We start from the raw sequence: 14,475 nt of genomic DNA, 5'->3' as shown, positions 1-14,475 counted from the left end.
GTTGACTAAGGGGAGAGAGAGAGAGAGAGAGAGAGAGAGAGAGAGAGAGAGAGAGAGAGAGATGGGGTCATTGAAACATTGTGTGAGTGTGTGTGTGTGTGTGGGGGGGGGGGTACACCCTTAAAAGAGATTGGTTAAAAAAGTGACTAATCTCGTTGGTTGAGGCAATATTGGTCAAATTAACTGTGACATTGGTAACTATTAAACAAACAAATTGGTTATCTAACAACTAATATCATTGGTTAAGAACAAATTTGTTGATTTAACAAAGATATTGGTTAACTTTAATAACAGATTGGTTGAAAAATGACTAATATCATTGGTTAAGCAAATGTTAACTAAGAGATTGGTAACTGACGCAGGTCTGACGCTCAACGTCAAGTACGTAACTCTGCTTCTCAATTTTCTGACAAAGCCGCCATCTTGGTGCTGCAGGAAAGCCGTTTGAGATATTGGTGGAATTCAAACACTTTGTGAGGTAAGTTCGTTTATTTTTAATGTTTCGTTAATAATTTCAAGACAATGCCAAATATACAGTGAATAACGAAACAGTTTCTTGTTCAGGATGGTAATTTGCAATGAATTTGTCTTCAGACCATACCTCCGCTAACAGGCCACTATTATAACTACCGGTATGCTAACTTAGCCCTAGGTTGTTTTCACAACTTTGTTGGAAAGTTTGTGTTTTGTTACTGTAGCGGGTGCTAAAAGAGTCCTGTGCCTTTAATGACAGGGACTCTCGTGAACGCGCGGGGGGCACGAGCCGGGGGGTGTGTGCGAGCCGCGGGAGAGAATCGGGAAGATAAGTGAAGTCTGAAGTAAATGAAGATGAAGTGAACTTCGGCCTGGTATCGTGGTGTAAATGAATGTTGAAAGAGCTGCAGTGACTTTTAAGTTCGGTAACGTCAAATAGTTTTACTGTTGTGTCGTTCTTGTCAACAAACGTTTGTTTTGTTAGTGCGCTGAGTAACGGTCCTGGCGGTGGAGGTGGAAGCTCCCTTTTAGCTCATTGAAAGTAAACGGGAACGGTGGTATTTCGAGGAACAGCGCGGTGACACCAGGAAGGGTGTAAAGGTGTGTGTACCCCGTTATACTGACCTATTTCATCCATAGTTACTCCCTCATCTCAGAGTCGTTATTTTTGTTTTGGTTTACTCTTCGTCGTATTGATAGCTATCATTAGCTCCGTTGCCCTCTCCTCCTGAACGTTCTGAAGTCATAGCTGCCCTGTGAAGAACGGAGCGGGTTTCTCTAGAATCAGACTGAGTGTTTACCCTGCCATCCAGTCCAGCATCGTGACGGGATTTGGTCGTGGGTTGGTAACTATACACACACACACGCACACACACACACACACACACACACCATAACATTCGCCGGGCCACCTGGACTGAACTGAACTGAACTGTTACTCGTGTTGGCCCGTGCGACTTAATACACACACACACACACACACAACGCCCATAACACTCGCAGGGTCTGAACTGAACTGAACTCGCGTTGACCCTCGCGACACACACGCGCCCATAACACTCGCAGGGTCAACTGGACCGAACTGTATTGAACTTGCGTTGACCCTCGCGACACACATCCACACACACACACACGCACACACTGGTACAAAGAGAGAGAGAGAGACTTCGAGCCTCAGAGCGAGCCTCCACACACACACACACACACACACGTTACTGTGCGCAGCACAGCCCACTGCTTACTGAAAGGTCCGAGTGATTATGATGAGCCCAACTCTCATGTAATTCCATGTTTTCATTTAACCCTCTGTGAAGTGTATGCCGCTCGGGTTTAAATGGTCAGGTATTGAGAAGTATTGTTATTAGACACTGAGTGTTGTTGTTTTGAGGGTTGATATGATGTACTTTGATTGTTACTGCCAGGGGTGAACTTTTATGCCAATTTGAGAATGTGTTTAATATCTTTCTTGATACTATACATTGAGTGTTATTGCCAGAAGGGAATTCTTATGCCTGGTTGAGAAAGTGTTGTTAATACTTTTAATTATACATTGAGTATTACTACTACAAGTGAATTCTTACACATGGTCTGAAAGTGTTTTGACACTTGTTTTTATTACATGTTGGTTATTATAACTACTGTTTCCTTGTCTTATTAATTTAGTAGTGTTACATGTGTGTCATATAATTAGTAGTTACTCTATCCTGGGGGTAGGGGCGCCTCACTTGGGTAGCTGGTTTAGGATAGTAGTGGGGTGGTGACGGGTGGGCTGGGACACACCTCACCACATACACCTTCAGGCAGGCACCGGACATTACTGAAGCCCACTCTACCAAACCCGAGGGAGCTACCCAAGACAAACATTGCTGCCAGTCTGGGAGTAGTGAGGCCATTAGCATTGGGCGTGGGGGACCTAGATCCTGTCCCGTCCTGTGCTCCCCACGGTACGAGTTAATTAACCCCTACAAGGCGGCGGTATACTCCCGTCCGCTACATTTGGCGTCACGAACAGGATCACCCAGAGTGCAACATTTTATTAGTCACCAGTTTAAGTCACTGCCTGTCCCCTGTCATAATTAGTGCCATTCCGAAGCAGCCATGGAAGAATTACAGAAACAATTTGAGGAATTGCAACTGAAATTTCTAGAGCAGTCCAGGCAAGTAGCTTTGCTGGAACAGGCCAGGACTGACCAGAAGGAGGCTCTCGCAATGGCAAAACAGGTCATAGAGCAGAAAACGCCAGCTACTGTATACATACAGAGAGACAGGAAATGCCCCGATTTCAGTGGCAGTCAAGGCCAAGATGACATGTGCATAGAGGAATGGGTTGCGGCAGTAAGAGCACACTTGGCCGTATGCAGAACCCCAGCATGTGACCAAGTCGAACTAGTCAAGCAGCATCTGAGAGGCGAGGCTAAAACGACCGTGAAACTCGGTCTCGAAGAAGAGACATCAAATGTTGAAGCTGTCTTCAAACTCTTGGAGGGAGTATATGGTGATAAAGTTCCGGTGGGTATCAGATTGAGGGACTACTACGACCGTAGACAGATGCCAAATGAGAGGATACGGGCCTACGGCTACGACCTCCAAGAAAAGCTCAGCCGTTTAAAGCGCCGTGATCCTAACTGCATTCCGAGCCCAGATGTCATGCTAAGAGAACAATTTCTGTTGGGCCTTAGAGATGACAACCTGAGGAAGGAAATGAAAAGGCAAGCAAAAGAGAAGCCAAAGCAGACATTCAATGAGCTTATGCAAGCAGCCATTGATTGGTCGGAGGAGGAGGAGATATCCCAGCCCCCTCGCGACAAAAGCCACACGAGAGCTGTCAGTAGTGTGGCTACAGATGCAACGCCTCCAGCCTTGTCATTGCAGGCGCTACATGAGTCTATCCAGAAGATAGCCGTCCGTCAGGATGAGCTCTACCAGATGGTGAACGCTCGAGGCCAAGGGGGACTGCGAGATGAGATGAAGGCCAGGGGTCCACCACTGAAGGATGGGGCTGGGCAGTACATTTGCTACACATGCAACGAACCAGGGCACACCAGTCGACACTGTCCCTTGAACCGGGGAGGACCTGCGTTCACGCACCCTCCACTCCGACGTGAGGGGCCATCAGGAGTCGGGGAAGGCAATATGGGAGAGCCTACACAGCGGAGCCCCGGTCCACCAGCCATCAGGAGTCACCGGGCTACGCAGACCACAGGGACTCCAAGCGGAAGTGCCTTTGGGAACTGTCTGACGGTGGTAGTGAAAATGGCCGGCATCCCCACAGAGTGCGTCCTGGACACTGGGTCAGAAGTCACCACCATCCGAGAGTCCCACTTTCGCCAGCACTTTGATGAGTCCACCCTGTCTCCAGCCCAAGGGGTGCGGCTCACCGCAGCAAATGGCCTGGAAATCCCTCTCCTCGGATGCCTGGAGGCTGACGTGCACTGCATGGGGAGGTCGGTTGGCCGAAAATGCGTATTCATACTGAAAGATGAAAATCCTGCTGTGGAGGACACAGAGGGCCTGCCTGGCATCTTGGGCATGAATGTGCTGAGTGACCTGAAGGAGTTCTTTGGTCCTTGGGAGGGATTCCAGAGGATGAACAAGTACCATGGATCGGAGGCCAAGGTTCACAGAGTGACACGTGCACTGAATGCTGAGAAGGCCAGACAGAGTGCAGTAAAGGTGGCCGTGGGAGGTTTCAGCTGGACGGAATTGGAGGGCCAGCAACAGAGAGACCCTCTTGTTCAACCCGTTCTTGCAGCTGTGCAAAGCCATCGAAAGCCCACAGGGGCACGCCTTCGTCATGTCGATCCAAGGCTCCGGAGACTGTTCAAGCAGTTTGATCGGCTGAGCCTCCAGGAGGGCGTCCTGTTCCGGTCCATCAGGAGCCCGACAGATGGAGAGGAGATCAGACAGCTTGTCGTTCCAGCGAGTTTGCAGCGCTGGGTGTATGAGGGCCAGCACAAACATGGTGGGACTTTGGCTGGACAGTGCACCTTAGAGCTACTGAGACGGGGCTATTATTGGCCCACTATGTGTAGAGATGTCCTGGCATGGGCTGCAGAGTGCGAATGTTGCCCTCCGGTCAAGGACATTTGCCCTGGCGCGGCACCAGGTGCATTGGGGAGAGGGGCTCATGACCGGAGGTCTGCGGGGGCCCCCATCCAGAAGGGAGACTGTGTGGCCCGACGAAAACACTCCCACCGAGGTCGAAGCAGGATGGGACCCAGGGGGAAGCAGACCAAGCAATGCCAAGGTACCGGCCCTGTGTACCCGTTCCGCCCCCCTCTCTTGAAGAGAGACCAACTAAGACTTTGCACATTCCCAACCCATGCACACCAGCCCACTTCGAGCTCCAGCTCTGCCCCTGACATCCTCTGCCTGAATGCCCTTGCACCCACACACCACACCCACACAACAGGGGTGGGCATAGCTGGGAACCTGAGTCAAGGGGAGGGGACAAGTGGGGCTGGTAGGATTATACAGGGTGGGATAGAGCTTATACGTGGGTCACATGCAGGTGTCGATAGGGAAGGTGTGTTTGAGCCTAGACGCTCTCAAGGTTTAGACAAGGTTTAAAGTTGCCAATGTTTTGAATCGATATGTGTTCCTTTTGAATGTACCTATGTTTTAATGCTCATGCGCGTACCTACCAATGTGTGAATAGGCCTACTTACCAGTGTTTACTTACCTGTATCGATGTGGTCCCTGAGGATGTTCAATGTTATTTTCTGCTTGATGTAATGGAGTGATGCAGACAGGTTACTAATGTTTTATCTGTTTTTTTGTTGTGTTTGTCTTTCAGAAATCCCGTCACCTTTTGATGCTGGATGGTATGGCAGGGTTTCGCAGGGGGGAATGTAGCGGGTGCTAAAAGAGTCCTGTGCCTTTAATGACAGGGACTCTCGTGAACGCGCGGGGGGCACGAGCCGGGGTGTGTGCGAGCCGCGGGAGAGAATCGGGAAGATAAGTGAAGTCTGAAGTAAATGAAGATGAAGTGAACTTCGGCCTGGTATCGTGGCGTAAATGAATGTTGAAAGAGCTGCAGTGACTTTTAAGTTAGGTAACTTGAAATAGTTTTACTGTTGTTTCGTGTCGTTCTTGTCAACAATCGTTTGCTTTGTTAGTGCGCTGAGTAACGGTCCTGGCGGTGGAGTAGGAAGCTCCCTTTTAGCTCATTGAAAGTAACCGGGAACGGTGGTATTTCGAGGAACAGCGCGGTGACACCGGGAAGGGTGTAAAGGTGTGTGTACCCCGTTATACTGACCTATTTCATCCATAGTTACTCCCTCATCTCAGAGTCGTTATTTTTGTTTTGGTTTACTCTTCGTCGTATTGATAGCTATCATTAGCTCCGTTGCCCTCTCCTCCTGAACGTTCTGAAGTCATAGCTGCCCTGTGAAGAACGGAGCGGGTTTCTCTAGAATCAGACTGAGTGTTTACCCTGCCATCCAGTCCAGCATCGTGACGGGATTTGGTCGTGGGTTGGTAACTATACACACACACACACACACACACACACACACACACACACACACACACACACCATAACATTCGCCGGGCCACCTGGACTGAACTGAACTGAACTGTTACTCGTGTTGGCCCGTGCGACTTAATACACACACACACACACACACACAACGCCCATAACACTCGCAGGGTCTGAACTGAACTGAACTCGCGTTGACCCTCGCGACACACACGCGCCCATAACACTCGCAGGGTCAACTGGACCGAACTGTATTGAACTTGCGTTGACCCTCGCGACACACATCCACACACACACACACGCACACACTGGTACAAAGAGAGAGAGAGAGACTTCGAGCCTCAGAGCGAGCCTCCACACACACACACACACACACACGTTACTGTGCGCAGCACAGCCCACTGCTTACTGAAAGGTCCGAGTGATTATGATGAGCCCAACTCTCATGTAATTCCATGTTTTCATTTAACCCTCTGTGAAGTGTATGCCGCTCGGGTTTAAATGGTCAGGTATTGAGAAGTATTGTTATTAGACACTGAGTGTTGTTGTTTTGAGGGTTGATATGATGTACTTTGATTGTTACTGCCAGGGGTGAACTTTTATGCCAATTTGAGAATGTGTTTAATATCTTTCTTGATACTATACATTGAGTGTTATTGCCAGAAGGGAATTCTTATGCCTGGTTGAGAAAGTGTTGTTAATACTTTTAATTATACATTGAGTATTACTACTACAAGTGAATTCTTACACATGGTCTGAAAGTGTTTTGACACTTGTTTTTATTACATGTTGGTTATTATAACTACTGTTTCCTTGTCTTATTAATTTAGTAGTGTTACATGTGTGTCATATAATTAGTAGTTACTCTATCCTGGGGGTAGGGGCGCCTCACTTGGGTAGCTGGTTTAGGATAGTAGTGGGGTGGTGACGGGTGGGCTGGGACACACCTCACCACATACACACCTTCAGGCAGGCACCGGACATTACTGGAGCCCACTCTACCAAACCCGAGGGAGCTACCCAAGACAAACATTGCTGCCAGTCTGGGAGTAGTGAGGCCATTAGTATTGGGCGTGGGGGACCTAGATCCTGTCCCGTCCTGTACTCCCCACGGTACGAGTTAATTAACCCCTACAAGGCGGCGGTATACTCCCGTCCGCTACATTAGAAACAAACTCTACGAAATTTACAATATAGATTTGCTCCGAAAGAGCTATAAAACTTGTCCAGTGGTGCCAAAACACCCATGTCAGAGAGTCAAGACCTAGCTAAATGTCCGCTAGCAACATAGCTATCAGTGGTTTCTGGAGGAGGGCCGAAGGGAGTGCTTCCCCGCCGGCCAGAGATTGTTTGCGCCGGCCTCTTCACCTGAAAGAGCTAGCGCTGCATGATGAGGTGGTTCGCTAGCAACAATTAGCTATAGTGTAACGGTTAAATCATGTTGCCTTTGTTGAGGGATGTTTGAAATAGCCCGATGTATTCATAACTGAATATTGGTTTCTTGTTAGAAACGAACACATTTTGAATATAATTTTGTTCTGAAGTTACAACATGCCAAGTTAGTGTTGTAAGCCTGTTGGCGCCAAAGTTAAGAGCTAGCTAAATGTCCGCTAGCAACATTAGCTATTAGAGCTAGCCAAACTGAATAATGAATCTCTTACTTGTCCGCTAGCAACATTAGCTAGCTAAAGTCTTTTTTTTGTTAGAAACGAACTCCCTTTGAGTATAATTATGCTCTGAAGATATCCAGTTACTGTACTTGAGCCAAAGTAAAACACAAATACCAGAGAGAAGAGCTAGCTAGAAGTTCGTTAGCAACATCAGCTTATCTTTTAGCTGACTCAGAAGCTTGAAGTAGCCACAACTTATGCCTGATTTTTATTGTTAGAAACGAACTCATTTTGACTCTACACTTGCTCTGAAGTATGTTTTAACACATGTGCCTTTCCCTGTTCGTTGTGTAAAGGAAGTGAGTAAGTAAACTGATTCTGAACTTGTTATTGTGCACACAGTGTGCTGTTTTGTCCCATTCTGTTCTCTCTGTTCAGGGAATAACCACTGTCAGCCATCAGATCGTGTTCTTTTCAATAAATAGGCATTACCTATTTGACAGATTTCTCCTGAAATAATGAGCCCAGAAACACCCAGATGTGTAGAGTGCTTAATTTTTGGCTTGATCAAAGATGCTTAATTTGTATGGTTACTGCAATAAATATTTAGATTTCTTTGCCCATCCTTTTTGGATCTACTAGTAGGCCTAGTGATTTTAGAGGTCTTAACAAGTGGGCTATGCATCAGATTTAATTTCAAGTGATGGGTAAAATATCCAGAAAGATATATAATCTGTTCTTTTAGCCCTCTAGTTTAGCACACTGAATTCTTTGAGCCATCTGGTGTCAATCCGTGTGGGAAAATGATCAATGAAAACAATTTAAGAAATGCATCTTATAGATGTTTCATATTGTAGGCCTATTCAGCCTATTGTGTCATGGTGGTGTTTTTCAAACTTTATTTTTGTGTAATAATTAGGCATATTGTTCTGTGCTGTCTTGCTTTGCAGATGACAAAATATTGCTGAAGGATCCTACATGGAAGCTGGCTGATTACACGGAGTGATTCCTCTGGTGTGGTGTACCTCAGAGAAATAAACACTGTTGCAAGAGGTGAGTTTATAAAGTCACACAAAACCTATCCATGTATTTTTAAAAAGTCAAAGTTCTAACTTGCTCTGTATTTCATGCTGTCAATATGAGATGCATACTAATGTTGTGTGTTATTATTGCAGCTGAGAAGATGGCCAAGATATCCTTATTGCTGGATGGTAGCTCTGGTCGTAGTGGACCATATCTGCAAATGCTTCTGAACATTGACAGAATTTCTTCTTCAGGTTAGCAACCATTCACAAATTTACACCACATGTATGTGTGTTTCAAATGTCTTAACAGTTTGAAGCACACACTGTTAATCAGAGATGCGTCCTGATCATGCCGTGTGTTATTTTGAGAGGATAGTTAAGGAATAATGGCAGCTGCCTGGTTACAGTACATTGATCCCCTTTGTAGCACCATGTCTAAAATGCTGAGAAAAATCAGTTTGTAAATGTAAGCATTTTTTTTATAACTCTGCACCAAATGTGTGTTTCAAATGTCTACTATCTAATAGTCTGAATAACACACTCATACATGACATGACCAATATGTTATGTGCTCGGAGCGGCAGTTTACAAACGCACCCTTAGTGCCTTCTGCTGTTAGGCCAATGGCACTGAGCCCACCGTTTCATTGATTGGAGTATTTGGGTTACATTTTGTCAATTTGTTGTATTTTCCAGGATCGTTGAGGACTCCTCCTCTATGCGTGACATCTTAGATTAGATTTAGTTTTAGATTTAATTTCAAGTGATGAGTAAAATATCCAGAAAGATACATAATCTGATCTTTTTGCCCTCCAGTTTAGCACACTGAATTCTTTGATCCATCTGTTGTCAATCCGTCTGGGAAAATGATCAATGATATAAAACAAACAAAACAAAAAAAACATTTTACATGTATACAGACATGTATCTTTTAGATGTTTCATACTCTAGGCCTATTCATCATCATATTGTGTCGTGGTGGTGACGGTGTTATCATTTTTCATTATTTTCTTGTAATAATTAGGCCTATAAATGCATAATCATGTTCATGTTTTGTGCTGTCATGCTTTGCAGATGACTGAGAATATTACTGAAGGATCCTACATGGAAGCTGTCAGATTACACTGAGTGATTCCTCTGGTGTGGTGTACCTCAGAGAAAATAAACACTGTTGCAAGAGGTGAGTTTAAGTTCATGAATTCACACAAAAATAATCCATGTCAGGGCTTTTTCTGAACGGGGAAATAGGGGCGCTCCACCCTCATACCTCCGTGGGTGCACCCTCATACTTTTATTTGTATATATACATATTTGAGCACCCGGGACACCCCCGGGACACCCCCCTTCACCCTCGAAACCTGCCATGATGCTCCCTCATGCCAAAAAATCCTACAAAAAGCCCTGCATGTATTTTTATAAAAGTCAAAGTGCTAAACATGCTATGTATTTCATGCTGTCAATATGAGATGCAAATTAATGTTGTGTGTTGTGTGTTAATGTTGTGTGCAGCTCAGAAGATATCCTTATTGCTGGATGGTTGCTCTCTGGTCTTACTTGAGCCCCCTGGACCATGTCTGCAAATGCTTCTGAACATTGACAGAATTTCTAAAGGTTAGCAACCATTCACAAATGTACACCACATGTATGTGTGTTTCAAATGTCTTAACAGTTTGAACCACACACTGTTAATCAGAGATGCATCCTGTTCATCTTGTGTGTTATTTTGAGAGGATAGGTCGCCAGCGACCCTATTCACTTGCTGAAAATGCTTAAATACATCATAACAACATTGCTATGACATTACATAGAGCCATAACGCTGCACTACAGGGTTAAGGATGGCAGCTGCCTGGTTACAGTACATTGATCCCCTTTGTAGCACCATGTCTAAAAATACTGAAAAAAAAAACGATTTCTAAATATACTGGTAAGCAAATTTTAATAAATCTGCACCAAATGTGTGTTTCAAATGTCTACTATCTAACAGTCTGAATAACACACTCGTACACAGTGGTGGACAAAGTAAAAGTACTTTTGTGGTGTAATTACAACAGTAGCACATGATATTACATAGCTGTTAAACCGTTTGCTCCAGTATACCTACCTATTGAGATAGACTGTGTTATTACTGAAAAACAATAAAAACCTAACAAGAACCCACCACAAACTCAATCCAACCTGTGCAGAATCAGCTCGTCGTAAGACAAGTACATTGGTCTACTTTTTACTCAGATAAGTTACCTGTGTTGGAAAGAAACTGTTTTTTTTTTTTTACTTTTACTTTTACTTTGTCCACCACTGCTCATACATGACATTACCAATTGTTGTGTGCTCAGAGCGGCAGTTTACAAACGCACCCTTGGTGCCTTCTGCTGTTAGGCCTATGACACTGAGCCCACCGTTTCATTGAGTGGAGTATTTGGGTTACGTTTTCTCAATTTGTTGTATTTTTCAGGATCGCTGAGGACTCCCCCTCCATGCGTGACATCTTTGAGAAATTTCCACGCTTTCTGGAGATGCCAAGTTTGGTACGTCTGCCAGACATTTTTTTTAACCTTTATTTAGAAAGAACAAGTCACGATATAGTTGTGTGCATTGTTGATTTTGGCTATACTTGGTGTTAATTAAGCTTCCTGATACTGCATGATTTATACCGTTCACTCAGTAGAGTAAAGCTTTCTATATAACCTGTTAAAACAGGGCGTTATAAATTTTGTGGTTACCAGAATGGCAATTACTGAGCATTACTAAAGGCCCTATGTTATGTCATAGTAGAGCAGTACTGGCAATTAACCTTTCAATGACTATTACAGCATGTTTCAGATGGTATGGCGTGCATTATGGGGCTAAGCACCATTGATGTATCTCTCTCTCTCTCTCAAATCTTAAAAATTCTTTCAGACTGGAACCAACTTTGCATCCCTCGGCACTGACACTGAGAAGGTTTCAAGGACCCCACTACTAGGAGGCGAGAGTTTGACACGGCAGTGTCATCACTGCCATGGATGACAATGTAACCATTCCTGTTGCTGATTGCCTGACTTGCGCAGTGACAAGCTTTTCATGCTCTACTGGGTGTGTAACTTGGCATATCCACCACAGTTTAACTCTGTTTTTGCCTCTTTTGAATATGTGTACGATATAACCATCTCAACCAAAAAGTGGGCCAAGGTACTGGAACATTTCTCACTTCAAGTTGCTCTGTAGTCACTGGACATTTTTTAAAACATCTACGCAAACACCACCACTCCACACCATGTGTATTTTAATTACTTCTGATTCCACTGACATGCAGACTACATCCTATGCAGATTCAGGTAATTTACCTGGTACTGGAGAAACAGCATTGTATGCCATTCTAAGTGATACTTGCCTCCTTGTTTTGCAAAAATGTACTGTTCTTTGAATATAACTTAAAGTAAGATCATGTTGACTCTGAGGTTTTCTCCGGTTGTCAAGCACAACCTTAACGTTTTGTAAGTAAGTAATAGTCACAGGATATGCATGCATTTGTAATTTGAATTTTCGTCGAAAACGGCTCACCAAGCATAAAATGTTACCTCTGCTTTTGATTTTTCTTTTTTTTAAATGTCCCTTAATACCAGCCTGTCTTTTTGTTGTGTCCACACAACTTTACCATCATCAGTGTTGGGAAGGAACAGATTGCTGTAAGTTACTATATCCCCATCCTTTCAGATCAGTGCTTTAAAGCCTTTTGAAATTAAATTGTTAATAAACTTTGTGAAAACAAACTCAAATCTTGGTTATTGGTTATGATTGATATAGCTTTGAAACTGTTAATTTGGAGTGAAGTAATTGCAGTGTCCATCTAACCAAGCAAATCGGTTAAAATTTTAACCAATATCTGTGTCGGACACATATTAATCGAACAAATTGGTCAAAACAACCATTGGGGGATTGGTACATTTTTGACTTATAAAGATTGGTTAAACATAACCAATCTATTGGTCAAAACAACCGATTTGGAATTGGTTAGTTTTTTAACCGATCTAGATTGGTTGAAATTTTAACTGAAGTCTAATCGGTTATTTTGACTAATATTTTTCTCGGACACATATTAATCGAACAGATCGGTTAAAAACTACTAATTTTTTGTTTATTTTAACCAATCTTTTTTAAGAGTGTAGATAGCACATCAAGAAGGGGGTGGGATGGCCACTCTACTCCCATGGCACAATCAACGTTAAGACACTTGAGAGAGAGAGCATTCACAAGTAAATGGAGGGGTGCAAAAACACTTTACACACAAAAAGCTAGGCGAAATCAGCTGCCCCCGACTGCCAGTATACATATACATATATCTATGGCCAGTGAAATGTAATCAGTACGTTTCAGGACACACAATGTGTTGCAAATTCCTGCACCAGTTCAGAAGTTACCTTGTATAAAATGCAAATAAAAACATACAAATAGTGGAAGAAGTTATTGCCTGTTTTACACAGAAATACTAATAAATAAATTACTAATAAATCACCTAATGAAATGGTTCTCACTGCATTATAATGCATCAGATGATGATCTGAGTATGATTCGGTATTTGGTTTCGGTGGAATCCTAAACAGTGGATTCGGTATTCAACAGATTTAAGTTCACACATAAACATGGGTGTGTGTGTGTGTTCCTGTATGTAGTGTGATGTGTTGATGTGCAGTGGGGTGTGTGTTGCGGTGTAATATGTGTGTAGTGTAATGGGGTGAGCGAGACGCTCACTTAGCTGATGAGGGTGTGAATGGGACACTCCTTCTTTCCATGATTGATACCCTTCCCTTATTAGACTCATCATGGCTGCTGATGTTCAGTCTGAGAGGCGACAAAAATTAATATACAAGTATTGGGGAGTTGTATTTCAACAGAGCTGAGGCGTTAAAGAAGGAGCTTATCACTTCAGTTGAGTTGAGAAGATGCACTACTAGACTATTCAGCACTGCTACTGATCATGCCACCTTTCACTTTATAATACAATAGACTTGGGTAGACTGGAATAGAATAGAACAGAACAGAATAGAATAGAATGTCTTCCATTAGGCTATTTCTAAAATTAGAAGCTACTCCTGTCTGCAGCTCCAAACTCTCTTCTCCCTTCTCAACAGAATTATATTTTCAGATTGGCTGATGGGGTGGTCATTAATTTTGCTGAACCGCTCACCATTCCAAAAAAATAAAATAATCACCATTCCATAACAATGCGCTCATGAATGGTAACTATAACAACAGCAGTAAAGTATCCAAAACTACCTGTTGATTGGCAGGCCAAGGACAGTGGAAAATATAACATATGAAAAAAGATGTAGGCTACAAAATACAAAACACATAGTCCACACTTCTCAGAGCTGACCAATGACGTTAGTACCTACATGGGAGTTGTACGAGGGAAGATCAAAGTGCATACAGTAGCAAAATTATGGCAGGCTACTGTAGCCACTTAGGTCTACTGGAAGGGACTATTTTAGGCTACTGTTCTCGATGTCATGCTTATTTAATTTTTGGTAGTTCATGTGCATGATTCCCGAAAACAGTTACATATATATATATTTTTTTTAAGTACTCTATATTAATACACCAGAGATAATTGCAAATGGAAGATGAACGAGATAACAGCCTTCGAGGTCGACCAGTTTGATGGAGATAATGTCTTGGCGGAGGTAACTTCTGTGCTGTGCACGTTGCTGTGCTGTGCTGTGCTGTGCCGCCACTTTGCCATTAACTTCATCAAACCGGTCACCTTACTCATTTGGAAAGGCACTGTTGCTGTTACCACTTTTGCATAATGGATCTCAGGCCTTCTTGTTGCTTATACAGCCATAGGTAGGGATGGATTAAAGCAGTTTGTCCCAACCCGTCAGCACAATTTGTTTCCATGTAGGCCTA

At 43.7% G+C, this 14,475-nt stretch overlaps 1 long non-coding RNA gene across 1 annotated transcript; it reads left to right on the top strand.

Moving 5' to 3' along the window:
- Positions 1-9,704: 9,704 nt before the first annotated feature.
- LOC134464570 (uncharacterized) lies at positions 9,705-12,715 on the top strand. The gene is made up of 4 exons (XR_010037942.1): positions 9,705-9,767; positions 10,097-10,198; positions 11,042-11,114; positions 11,488-12,715. It is a non-coding gene; the product is annotated as an uncharacterized LOC134464570 (long non-coding RNA).
- Positions 12,716-14,475: the final 1,760 nt, after the last annotated feature.

Source organism: Engraulis encrasicolus, chromosome 15 (genome assembly GCF_034702125.1).
Source record: "Engraulis encrasicolus isolate BLACKSEA-1 chromosome 15, IST_EnEncr_1.0, whole genome shotgun sequence".
In the NCBI taxonomy this organism is placed as follows: domain Eukaryota; kingdom Metazoa; phylum Chordata; class Actinopteri; order Clupeiformes; family Engraulidae; genus Engraulis; species Engraulis encrasicolus.
This window is presented reverse-complemented; position numbering and strand designations above follow the sequence as displayed.